Below are 13,520 nucleotides of genomic sequence, written 5' to 3'. Positions count from 1 at the left end.
TAGACTATTTTTTTTCTTTTTCTTTTGAGCTCTTGTTGGGAGAAAGAAAAATTTATTATGGAATCATGAAGAGCTCTAAGTAGTAAATAATCAAAAGTGAAGAGTTAAATTAATTTTTAAAAAACTGCAAGTACGGTACCAAAAATCTGAAAGATTATACTTTTTTACAAAACAATCACCAGCCACGTGTCATCACTGGGCAGTAGCGAAAACTCGGACCTTAGTTCCTGTATAGATAGTGTAGACCTGTAAATATTAAATTTATGATTTCCTGCGACATAAATGAAGAAGCCAATAAGTCTAAACTCCTAATTTTCTTGTAAATTGTATATATAGATAGAATTAGTATAGAATTGTCTTATAAATTTATTTTTCAAGGTTATAAACTTATTTGCTTTGAATGTATGTCTTAAACACAGGTTCGTTCAACCTGTTAGGCAAGTGGACCTTCCTGACCCATTGACAACAGCGCACGTGCGCTTTCCATTTAAGTGTTACAAGTGTTACAAGCAAGGTTACAGAAACAAACATAATCGAGCGATTGTATCACACATAACAACTAAAATTCTATTATTTAGATAGTTTTATGTAATAATAAAAGTTGCTTTATGAAAGAAACTTTTCCCTTAAGGAGAAAAGTGTAACGAGCGCTGAATTAATTCTACTGTTCGTTTTTCACGCTAGAGCATGAATGGTCGCCTTCAGATTGCGCGGTGCTAATTTAAATGCGACTTGTATATAAGAATAAGAAATAGATCATAAGTAAGAGAATTATACGTAAATATAAAATAGATACAAATGCACATTTCGAATTACATTTTGGATTTAAAGTCTCGTGTTCGAAACTCAACCAACGAAAAGGCATGTAGGTTTTCGTTTACGTGGGAACTCTGGGGCTCGTCGCCGTAGTCGAGCTATAAAGGCGCATTATGCTTTGAGTGGATACTAGAGTTTCGAACGCGAGAGCAGGATAAATGTAACGTCAGAGACTGTAAGCATGAAATAGGAAGGGAAAAGCACCCATCCCGTCTTGAGCGCGCCGAGCCAACTTGCGTTGGCTCCGTCTATATTTATCGCGGGTAACTTAGCCCGCACCGCATCTACGTTTATAATATCTTCGGTACAGAGCCAGCCGACCGACTCGGCTATAGCAAAGATTGAAATAGTGATGCAGTGATCCCAGATCTGAAACGAGATGTGGTCCAATACTTTGACAGGGCTATGTCCGTGTGAATATAGTAGGAGACGCTGTAAATGACTGAGTTGCGCGCGCAACACATTTCTCCTCTTCTGAATTTGAAAACTCGGAAGGTGCACGATTGCTGGTCGGAGCACTTCGGCGATTCTATTTATATATCGATCTGCTCACTACTTTGAAATAAATTCATGAGATTGAGATTTTAATATTTCCAGATTTAAAAGTTAATTATTTTGTTGAAAATGTAACTATTTTGTAAAACAGTCCTCTTTTCTATCAAAAGTTCAACCACTTTTTTAAAATTTGTATTTTTTTTTATTTGAAGGTTCATCTCTTTCGTTGAAAATACATTTTTGAAACTGACAATCAATACCATTTTTGGTTAAGAAATCATGTGTTTTGCTAAAAGGTCGTCTTTCTCTGTAGAAATTAAATTGTTTTATGGAAAATTTATACTTTTTGATTAAAAATTACATTTTTCGGTTTTTAAAATTAAACAATTTCCTTGAGAGTTCATGTCTTTTGTTGGAAATTGACCTTGTTTAGTAGAAATTTAATCTTTTTGGTTGAAAATGTATCATTTTTGGTCAAAAATGCAATTGTTTGGTTAAAATATCAACTGTACATCTTCTTTGGTTTGAAAGTCGATTATTTCACTAAGAGTTGAACTACTTTGTAAAAAAATACGTTTTTTTAACAAGGTTTTTTAATTATGTTTGAAAATTTAACCATTTGGTTGAAAATTTAACTCTTTCATTGAAAACTCATATTTTTTGCTTAAAAAATTCAACTTTTTGTAAATAATTCGTCTTTTTTACTTTAAAATTAAATAATTTCTTTAAAAATTCATGTATTTTGTTTAAGAATTGTCTCTTTTTATAGATCATCAATTTTGTTGGTCGAAAATTTATCTGATTGGTTGAAAATTTAACAAATTTGTTTAAAATTAATTTTTTTTTGTCCAAAATTATTTATCTTTATCTGAAAATGTAACTATTATATGATTGATTAAAAATTAATCGTATATATTGGTTAAGTTGGAAAATTGTTGTTTTTTTATAGAACATTAATCTTCTTGGTCAAAAATAGTCCTTTTCCCTTGAAAATTTAACAATTTTGTTGAAAATTCGTTTTTTTTCGTGTTCAATTCAATTTTTTAGCACAGTTTTTATCTGGAAATTGTACTATTCCATTTTTGGTTGAAACTTTATCCTGTACATTTTATTAGTTAAAACACCAATTATTTGATAGCAAATTAATTTATTTTGTTGAAAAGTAAACTTTTGGGTTGAAAATTGATTTAGTTCACTTAAAATTAATTTTTCAAACTAAAAAATCATTTTAAATTTTCTTAGCAGTCACAACAATTTTTGTTATTCTGTTTAAATATTTTACAATTCTCAAAAGCTTTTTTTTTTAAATCTGCAAAAATCTACATCGTGTTTCAAATTATTTCAAATAATTTCAAGTTTTAAATTAATTTTAAATATTATTCTAAATTAAAATTGTAGCGTTCTAACTTAAGATTTAGCTCATTACAATTTTAACAATTCAAGGCTTTCTATTTCGAACCACTCTGTTCAAATTTGTATAGTTTTTAATAGTTGCTTATATCGGCTTGTCCCAGATCTAAATTATTTATTTTTTTTCAAAAAATCTCTGATCCAATTCATAATTACATACAATTGCTTTGAAAAATTTCCTGTTCCAATTCAAAATTCAGGATGAAGTTAGAAAATTCAAATTTTAAATCTGAAAATGATTTTTTTGAGGTGGAAATCTTTTGAATTTTAAACTTTTAAAACTGAAGCTTGACAAATTTTTAATTCATAAATATTTCATTTAAACGCTCGATAATTCATAAGTATAAAACACAAACATTTAACACCTTTTAATTTTACAATTTTTTGATTAAATTATTTTAAAATACGAAATTACTATTTTAAAATTTTTATGACTTTAACATTTTAGAGATTTCTGCTTAAAAAATACAAATTACGCTATTATTTTTAAGGTTCAAAATGATAATAATTCAAAAAAATTTCACTTCGTAACATTAGAAGTTGAACGATTAAATTAATTTTTTAACTAAAAACTTTTTAAAATAAAAGTTACATTGTTTTTATTTTAAGTTATTCCAGATTAATATTTTTGCATTGTTATTTAGAGATAAAAATTTTAGTTTGCCAATTGAAAATGTTAGAAACTAACTTACTATCAAAATAATTGAATTTTCAACTAAAGAAAAAAGAGAATAACAAATTTCCAACAAAATAATTACATTTTCAACTAAAATGATAAATCTTCAACAAAAAAAGTTTTAATTTTTAATTAAAAACTGTTGAACTCATCTAAAATGGTATTAATTTTACACAATAGTTGACTTTTCAGTCAATAAGGATTTTTTTTAAATTTTTGAATTTCAAAGCCAAAAAGATGATTTTTTTACAAAACAGTGTAAACTTATTTTTAAACGAAATAGTTCAAGGACTTCTAGTTAAAAAATATAAACTTACTTTCAATGCTTTGAATTGAAGGATAAATAAATCAATTTTTTTATAATAAAGACTGAATAATTTTTATCAATAAAAATGGATTCATTACAATTCTTTTTTAATTGGAAACTTTTTAAATTATAAATTGAATTCGTTTACTTTAAGTCGCTTTATATGATTAATTTTTACATTTTTATTTATAAATCCAAACTCAAAAGTCTTATTTACGAATGGACAATTTAAAAAATCGAACGGTGTAACAAAACAGTTTCATTTTCAACTAAAAAAAAACGAAGTTTCAACCAAATCCTTAAATTTTGAACAAAGGAGATGAATTTTCATTTAAAATTATAAATATTCATAAAAAAAGGCTTACATTCTTTATTAAAAACTGTTGAACTCATCCAAACAGAAAAATTTTTCACAAAACAGTTGAGTTTTTTAATTTTTCAACAAAATAAATTAATTTTCTATCAAATAATTGGTGTTTTAACTAATAAAATGTACAGGATAAAGTTTCAACAAACAATGGAATAGTACAATTTCCAGATAAAAACTGTGCTAAAAAATTGAATTGAACAAGAAAAAAAACAAATTTTCAAGGGAAAAGGTCAATTTTTGATAAGGATGATTAATGTTCTATAAAAAAAAAAACGATTTTCCAATTTAACCAATATATACGATTAATTTTTAATCAATCATATAACAGTTACATTTTCAGATAAAGAAAAATAATTTTTAACGGAAAAAATTAATTTTAAACAAAGTTGTTAAATTTTCAACCAATCAGATGAATTTTCGACCAAGAAAATTGATGATCCACAAAAAAAGACAAATCTTAAACAAAATAGATGGATTTTTAGAGAAATTATTTAATTTTAAAGTAAAAAAGACGAATTATCTACAAAAAGTTGAATATTTTAACCAAACAATTGCATTTTTGACCAAAAATGATACATTTTCAACCAAAAAGATTAAATTTCTACTAAACAAGGTCAATTTCCAACAAAATACATGAACTTTCAACGAAATTGTTTAGTTTTAAAAACAAAAAGAGTATTTCCACCCAAAAATTATGATTTGAATTTTTTAACAATATAATTTCATTTACAACAGAACGGCTTTACAACCAAAACATATTTATAGTTGATAATTCAACCGGAAAATGTAATTTTTAATCAAAAAGTATAAATTTTCCATAAAACAATTTAATTTCTACAAAGAAAGACGACCTTTTAAAAAAACACATGATATCTTAACCAAAAATGGTATTGATTGTCAGTTTCAAAAATGTATTTTTAACGAAAGAGACGAACCTTCAAATAAAAAATAAATAAAAATTTTTAAAAAGTAGTTGAACTTTTGATAGAAAAGAGGACTTTTTCACAAAATAGTTACATTTTCATCAAAATAATTAACTTTTCAATCAAATAATTGAGTTTTTATCCAAACGAGATGAATTCCAAAATCTCCAATTTCTTTAATTTCTTTCAAATGCGGATCAAGGTATAAATAAAACTATTATGATATAACATAATTATAATATTATCATTAATATACGCATATATTTATATATAAAATAGTATTATTATTTATATAATTTATATTTTATACATGAAATAACATAACCTCAAAATATACGCATATCAAGAGGCGCGCGATCTATTCAAATCATGAGAAACGCCAGCATCGAAATCTGGAAATATTAAAATCTCAATCTGCTGAATTTATTTCAAAGTAGTTAGCAGATAGATATATAAATAGAATCGCCGATGTGCTCCGACCGGCCATCGTGCACCTTCGAGTTTTCAAATTCAGAAGAGGAGAAATGGGTTGCGCGCGCAACTCAGTCATTTACAGCGTCTCCTACTATATTCACACGAACATAGCCCTGTCATAGTTTTGGACCACATCTCATTTCAGATCTGGGATCACTGTAGTGATGGCGAAGGCGAACGCAAGAAACAGAAAATCACTTCACGTTCGGTCTTCTGTTTAAAATTCAACAACTTTTAGTTGTCCCAGCCACACCCCGCCCACTAACGTCATCGGAGGACGCGGTTGCCATAGAAACGGCGAAAAGTTGAAGAGGGCATCACCTCGATATGGTTGAAAGAGTAACACGGCGCGGCTTATTATTGCCATGGTGACGAGTTGTCGCCTCGTGTTACTCTCAAGCGGCCTAGCGCAAGCGCAGTACGTCTCCATGCCAAAATTGGGATCACTGGTCGTTGACAGCTGGTGAGTAGTTAGGATAGCGACAATTTAAAATATAAGACCAGCATGAACGCGGGCTTATTACGGTAGGTATCCAATTCGCCTAAAGTTTAATTGACCAAATTTCATCTCACCTAATAAGGCATATTTTGTGCACAGTGGTAAAATGTGTTCGAAAGATGGTCGTGCGTGTATCAAAAAGCTAGAGAATGATGCCAGAAGTGTTAAATTGGCGGCGTGGCCTTACTGAACCTATTTATTGCCGCGTAAAGTTTAAAATTACAAAAGAATTATATTAAATACGCCGATTTTAATTGTTTATTGTCAAATTTCTGACTTAAGAGTAGTTGAAGGAAAATTTGTTGATTAATGAAACAGAAGCGAAGTGAACCTTTGAGTTGCATTTGTTAATTGTGATGAAGTGAAGAAATAAGTATGTGTTTATGTTGAAACTCCATGAACATTAAGAATTTTAAAATTTACGAAATTTAAATTAGACCAAAACCAAATTAAAAATCCCATGTAACGTCCAATAATCAAATTGATGCAAAATCCTGTTATACAAAACAAGAAACCAACGACCAAATTTGGACCACAACGAATAAACGAAAACCAAAAAAACCCTATTGTAATCTGAAAAAAAAACCCCAAAAAAACAACAAAAAAACAAAACAAAAAAAACAACAAAATAAAATAAAATTTGCGGAAAAAATAAAAAAGAGGAAAGAAAAATACAAAAATCTGATTTTTCTTTCCTCTTTTTTATTTTTTCCGAAAATTTTATTTTATTTTTTTGTTGTTTTTTTTTTGGTTTTTTTTGGTTTTTTTCAGATTACAATAGGGGTTTTTTTTTGGTTTTCGTTTATTCGTTGTGGTCCAAATTTGGTCGTTGGATTCTTGTTTTGTATAACAGGATTTTGCATCAATTAATAATTTTATAAGAATTAATGTACTTTTATTCCTGAAAATATTCCGAAAATAATTTTTCTTACGAATGATAAGTGTTGAGGGTCACGGGTGGTAAGGTTATGACTGTATACTTATCATTTAACAGGTTGCTCATTGTTTTGTAGGTTATTTTTCTGAAGAAGAGTAAATAAATAAGAAAAATATTTTTTGTAGACAAATGAAAAATATAAATCTTCACTGAAAAGCAATTGAAGAAAAAATTGTTTTATTTGTCCAAATGAAGCGATGTGAAGGTTTTATCTGACTGCATTTGACGACTCTGCATTCGTGAATATTGAAGCCGTTGTTTGAAAAAAATGTGTTCATGCTTCAATGTCATGAATATTAATAATTGTCTGAGAATGAATGTACAGTTTTTTCCTCAAAATATTCGAAAAATAATTTTTCTTTATAATTACAGGTTTTGGGGATGAAAAATGGTAAGATTATGAGTGTACATAAAAGTTGAGCAGATGCTAATTGTTTTCGAGATTACAAGTACTGTTATTGTCTTTGTCATTTATGTATGAGTAGGTTGTGGTTTTGAAAATAAGTACTCTTAAAAAAACGATAGTTACCTAATCACTCTAATTCTGATTCATTGTTAAACAATTTTCCTCGTTGTTTGTTATTTCTTTTTGGCCCTTTAAACGAAAGTTTTACTTTAAATAAATACAGTTTAGCTTGCCCGCGCCGGCAACGGAAAAGTGTTACCGGTACCGGCAATGGAGCAATTGTGTCAACGCCGGCAACGGGGTGTGAAGTTCCGAAAAGCCTGTAGTGATATATATGTATTTTTCGTTCGCTGATTACGAATAGGGTCATGAAAATTAGAAAAAAAAATATTTTTAAAGGACTAATCTTAAAAAAACTACCTTAGTAACGTACTAATTCTGGTATATTTCGATGCGTTCATTATGAAGAATGGACATGGAAATACCTGAAAACCTAATTTCTAATGTTGAATTTTTAAACTTTAGGTTTTTTGGCGAAGTGTAAATACTATCAGTAGCCGTAAAAAGCATATTTAAAGCACGCGGAAGGGATTGTCTGGCAATTGAAGAGTAAGGCATTGAAATATTGATTTATTGTCTATCTTTACAATTTCTAACAATTGAGCCAGAGATATCAGCTTTCTTTTGAAATTAAAAAGTATATACATATAACATTCCATTGATAGCATAAAAGCCAAAGTTAAATAAAATAAGTTTTAAGTTTCAATGCCTTACTCTACAATTGCCAAACAATGCCTTCGCCGTGCTTTAAATATGCTTTTTACGGCTACTGATAGTGTTTAGATTTCGCCAAAAAAACCTACAGTTTAAAAATTTAACATTGCAAATTATGTTTTCAGGGATTTCCATGTCCATTTTTGATAATGAATGCATCGAAATACACCAGTATCAGAACGTTACTAACGTAGTTTTTTAAAGATTAGACCTTTAAAAATATTTTTTTCTAATTTTCATGACCTTATTCGTAAGCAGTGAATGAAGAATACATCACTACACGCTTTTCGGAACTTCACAACCGACGGGGAAAAGCCGGCAACGAGCAATATTGCCGGCACAGATAAGATTGTTCCGTTGCCGGAGTTGGCAAAATTGCTCCATTGCGGGTACCGGTAACACTTTTCCGTTGCTGGCGCGTGTAGGCTGAACTGCATTGATTGAAAGTAAACCTTTCGCTGAAAGGCCCAAGAAGCAATAACAAACAACGAATACAATTGTTTAACAATTAATCAGAATTGGAGTGATTAAGTAAGTATCGTTTCTTTAAGAGTATTTATTTTCAAAACCACAACCTAGTCATACATAGATGACAAAGACAATAACAGTACTTGTAATCTCGAAAACAATTAGCACCCGCTCAACTTTTATTTAGACTCATAATCTTACCATTTTTCATCCCCAAAACCTGTAATTATAAAGAAAAATTATTTTCAGGAAAAAACTGTACATTCATTCTCAGACAATTAATAATAATAATAATGACATTTAAGCATGAACACATTTTTTCAAACAATGGCTTCAATATTCACGAATGCGGAGTCGTCAAATGCAGTCAATTAAAACCTCACTTCGCTTCATTTGCATAAATAAACCATTTATTGTTCAATTGCTTTTCAGTGAACGTTTACGTATATTTTTCATTTGCCTACACTCAATATTTTTCTTATTTATTCACTCTCCTTCTGAAAAATAACCTAAAAAACAATGAGCAACCTGTCAAATGATAAGTATACAGTCATAACCTTATTATCCGTGAAATTTGACAATAAACAATTAAATTCGGCGTATTTAATATAATTTTTTGTAATTTTAAAGTTTACGCGGCAATAAATACGTTTAGTAAGGTCAAACCGCCAATTGGACACTTCTGGCATCATTCTGTAGCTTTTTGATACACGCACGATCATCTTTCGAACACATTTTACCACTGTGCACAAACTATACCTTATTAGGTGAAATGACATTTTGGTCAATTGAACTTTAGGCGAATCGGAACGAGTGGATTATCGTACAGTCATTTGAATTGCTCATTTCCTCTTTGGAACCTTCCCCCATCGTTACGAGCCGTAAGGGGCTGGTCGTACCCGATCATGCACGAAGCTGAAAAGAGCCAGTTGGCGCGCAATTTTAATGTCTAAATTTCAAGTTTGACACTATTCGCATGGGTAATACCTTAATTTAGAAAGAAAAATAATGCTTTTTCCTTATTTTTGTAATTATTGATTTTTACATATTATACATATTCTTTACAATGATTATAAATGAATTTCATTAGATTTTTAGAATTAATGTAGAAAAAACTGCTGAAAAAATCAGAGAGAAAAAATCAAATACAAAACAGAATAGAATTTTATTTCTTCAGGTACATACTTATTAGACTTTTACATATACTTCGTAGTCACAAAAAATCACATGTTTAGCTCATTCATGCCATTTCCCGCTTATTATTCTTACAATCATTTATTCTGAAATTGCTTAATGTTACCTTTTAACACAAAAGTCAACGACAGCTTTCAGACAAGTGTATCATTATATTAATATTACAAAAGTTTCTGCTCAAACAAACACTGCAATTAAGTAACGTTTCGTAATTTTATTAATTCCCTTATGAGACTCAAATTAAAAATAATAAAATTATTTTAGGAATTAATAAAACCCAAAAATAACTTTATAAAAATTATTATTATATTACAAAAATTAATAATTCTAGGTTTTATTCATTCTTCAAATAATTTCATTATTTTTAATTTTAATATGATTCAGGAATTAGTATAGAGCTAAATAGAAACATAAACATGGGCCTGCCTCGTTTATCTCCCAAACTTTCGATTTTAAATATTCAGAACTTAAAATGTTTGGTTTTTAAGATCTGATGTTTTACAGAAAGACATTTTTGAAGATAATGGCAAAATTTGATTAGCCCCCCCCCCCACAAATTGTATCATTATGATGTCGAGATTACAAACATATTGCAATCGTGAACACAGTAAATATGAAGGTATCGTTTTTGCTCTAGCGGTATTCGATAGATAAGTATCAATATAAAAAAATAAAATAAAATAAAAAATTTCTATTTTATAACGAAAATTTCTCCACTTTATAGTGATTTTAGTTTCGTCCGTATAATATTCCACATTTGTGTAATTTTCATGGTAGAGCTTTTTTTCGCTCGTTTGTTCACACGTTATGAGCGAACGTACATTTAGGTTTGCAAACTTTATAGCTTACTTTCGACGAAAGCATAAATGCGAGTAATTGATTTTAAATTATAAATTTTATGTCATATAAGCTTGCGTAATTATAAATATATTCTTAATATGATCTTAATGATTTAAGTATTTGAGGTTAGGTTGATATTTTGGAGAAATTTTCCACTTCCGTTGTTTTATTTAACGCCACATATTAAATTTTAGTTTAGTTGAGAATTTTAGACTTTTGTACAATTTTAGACATTTCTATACTAATTTCACGGCGCTGCGCGTGAGTCTACTTTTTACATACATTTAGCGTACTAAAATTCTACAACCTTTTTTTACATAGTTCTTTTATCATTCTATTAAAGATCAAATTGATACGTTTAGATTTATTGCAAATATTTTAATCTCATATGTAGAAATTCACTGTTTAATATATCTCTATTTAAATTTAATTATAGTTATATACCGATGGATTTTACGAAGAATAGGCTATCTTGTCGTTCCCGTTACAAATTAGGCTAACTTCATTTAGCTAAGTTTTCAGGAGCAATTAATTATTATTTTTTTAAATATTTTCAACGAATTCAAAACTCCAGCATTTTGTATTAAAGTTTATAATGTAATTTAAGCTCCTATAACTTTCTAAACAAGTTTTACTAAACCAAGTGAACTTTTTGAGAATTTTGAACTGTTATTCTTTCATTAAAAGTGAGAATTATATCACGCTATGTACTTTTTTGCATTTGTATAAGTAAAATAATTCCAACTTTGTAGAGCATATTTTATATGGATAGCCTATTTTTAATTTGAAAAATAAGCATTTTGAAAATTATTCTTAACTTTAAAAGAAGCCATGGAAATATTACTCAAAAGTCAATAATTTGCGAATAACTTAATTAATTTGAGGAATGCAATAAAACAGAATAGCAGAATATTTTGTGCACTTACCCTGAATCAGATGATTTTTTAAAACTTTCTTTCTGGTGAATAATTTCCTCATGTCTGCTTAAATTGTATATTCTATGATTTTTCACAGAGTGAACACTTATGAGAATACTTTGAAATAGGAGATTTTTTTCTGGTGAATCATTTCCTTATGTCTGCTTAATTTATATTTTTGACTGAATGTTGTTTCACAGAGTGAACACTTATAAGCTTTGTGTGGAGTTTCACATTTTTCACTATGAACTTCACGCAAATGTCGACGTAAAGTTTTTTGCTGAAAAAAGTTTTTTCACAATAATCACAAACTTGAATCTTGAAAGTATTTGTTTATCGCGCCATTTATAGTAATGTCTTATTCGCCGGCATTCGGCTACTCGGCCTAGGAGCTCTTTTTTGTTTCGTGCATGATTGGATACAACCGGCCTCTTTCGGCTCGTAACGTTGACATTTGTCTTTATTTATGTAAAAAGAGATTTTCCTAAAAAGAAGTAAGCGTGGATGTAATCGAAGATGAAATTAGAAATTTAGGAGCGATGATTAAAAGAGACAGACTGATTGCCCTCTGATTCTTTCAGCAATTTTTTCTACATTCATTCTAAAAATATAATGAAATTCATTTATAATAATTGCAAAGAATATATATATATAATTTAGACATTTCAATTGCGCGCCAACTGGCTGTTTTCGGCTTCGTGCATGATCTGGTACGACTGGCCTCTTTCGGCTGGTAACCAAGGGGGAAGGTTTCAAAGGGGAAATAAGCAATTCAAATGGCTGTACGATGATCCACTCGTGAATTGGATGGGTAGTAGTGTCTTAGAAACTTCTTTAACTTCGCTTGCGTCGCGCCAACAACCCGATTATTCTTTATGGTTCTCTCAAAAAATATTCATTTATTCCTCAATATTTATGTTGTCCCCTTCAAAGTAATCCCCCTCAGATATAATACACTTGTGCTAACGCTTTTTTCAATCATCGAAGCACTTCTGCTGATCATTTTCTTGTATAGCCTTCAGTTCTTTCAGCGATGCAGTTTTTATCTCCTCAATCGTTGAAAATCGATGTCCTTTCATGGGTCTCTTCAGTTTTGGGAAAAGAAAAAAGTCACTGGGGGCCAAATCCGGTGAATATGGAGGCTGAGGCATGACTGTGGTGCTGTTTTTGTTCAGAAAATCTTTCACAAGCAACGATGAATGAGCAGGTGGATTATCGTGATGCAAAAGCCATGAATTGTTTTTCCAAAGTTCCGGACGTTTTTTGCGTATCGCCTCTCGCAAACGGCATGGCATGAGCCAACCGATATGCCAACATCTCCAGCAACTTCTCTGATGGTAATTCGGCGATTTTTCAACACCATTTCTTCCACTGCTTGAACGTTTTCATCTGTTGTTGACGTGCTGGGACGTCCAGGGCGGGGTTCGTCTTCGACAACCTCTCGGCCTTCTTGGAACAGCTTGTACCACTTCTAAACATTTTTCTTACTCAGCGTAGACTCACCGTAAGCAACTGTCAACATTTCCAAAGTTTTAGAGCACTGGATTCCATTTTTCACACCAAATTTAATGCAAACTCTTTGCTCCATTTTTTTCGAAAGAAGAAAATCGCCGAGCACACCAAACCCTTCTAACCTTTTACGCCTCTGCCAGAAAAACAACACGAGCAATATAGTCAAAACACCTCATATATGTATAATTAAACATTTTTCGTAAGGACAACCGCAGGATTTAGCCGGGAGCGGGTGCTAATCTGAAAAATTGCAACCGCTTCCAGCGACATCGCGGTAAAATTTCAGCCACAACAACGTCTCACAACCGTGAGATAGGTGGCTACAGTCTGTAAAGGTTTCAATACGACGATCCAGCAAAAGCCTCGTGTACCCTCAGAACACGGAGTGACCCAAGGACAACCGCCCTCTGCATTTTTCCCGCAAGTGTTCTAGCATATTGTTGACACGCAGGGATGCTTTTTAGGCCATTAGCAAGTGAAAGCTTGGCACCTCCAAGAGCGC

The sequence above is a fragment of the Belonocnema kinseyi genome, chromosome 2, assembly GCF_010883055.1.
Source record: "Belonocnema kinseyi isolate 2016_QV_RU_SX_M_011 chromosome 2, B_treatae_v1, whole genome shotgun sequence".
NCBI lineage: Eukaryota > Metazoa > Arthropoda > Insecta > Hymenoptera > Cynipidae > Belonocnema > Belonocnema kinseyi.
The sequence above is the reverse complement of the archived record's forward strand: the minus strand, read 5'-3'. Positions refer to the sequence as shown.